Source organism: Arachis hypogaea, chromosome 3 (genome assembly GCF_003086295.3).
Source record: "Arachis hypogaea cultivar Tifrunner chromosome 3, arahy.Tifrunner.gnm2.J5K5, whole genome shotgun sequence".
In the NCBI taxonomy this organism is placed as follows: domain Eukaryota; kingdom Viridiplantae; phylum Streptophyta; class Magnoliopsida; order Fabales; family Fabaceae; genus Arachis; species Arachis hypogaea.
In genome coordinates, this window is record NC_092038.1 from 36,513,850 (window position 1) to 36,514,423 (window position 574).

General features: G+C 41.5%; 1 non-coding gene across 1 annotated transcript; it reads left to right on the forward strand.

The window, feature by feature from the left end:
* Positions 1-205: 205 nt before the first annotated feature.
* LOC112793063 (small nucleolar RNA R71) lies at positions 206-313 on the forward strand. Its single transcript, XR_003197772.1, has one exon. It is a non-coding gene; the product is annotated as a small nucleolar RNA R71 (small nucleolar RNA).
* The last annotated feature ends 261 nt before the right edge of the window (positions 314-574 follow it).

The window sequence follows — 574 nt, forward strand, 5'->3', positions numbered from 1 at the left end:
CTCCTTTCTTCTGACTAGTCCCATTGTTCACAGGATTCCTTTCAGAAGTGTACATGAATTGGTTATTTGCAACCATTTCAATCAGCTCTTGAGCTTCTGTAGGCGTCTTCTTCAGATGAAGAGAGCCTCCTGTAGAGCTATCCAAAGACATTTTGGATAGTTCAGAGAGACCATCATAGAAAATACCTATGATGCTCCATTCAGAAAGCATATCAGATGGACACTTTCTGATTAATTGTTTGTATCTTTCCCAAGCTTCATAGAGGGATTCTCCTTCCTTCTGTCTGAAGGTTTGGACTTCCACTCTAAGCTTACTCAATTTTTGAGGTGGAAAGAACTTTGCCAAGAAGGCATTGACTAGCTTTTCCCAAGAGTCCAGGCTTTCTTTAGGTTGAGAGTCCAACCATGTCCTAGCTCTGTCTCTTACAGCAAAAGGGAATAGCATAAGTCTGTAGACTTCAGGGTCAACCCCATTAGTCTTGACAGTGTCACAGATTTGCAAGAATTCAGCTAAGAACTGATGAGGATCTTCCAATGGAAGTCCATGGAACTTGCAATTCTGTTGCATTAGAGA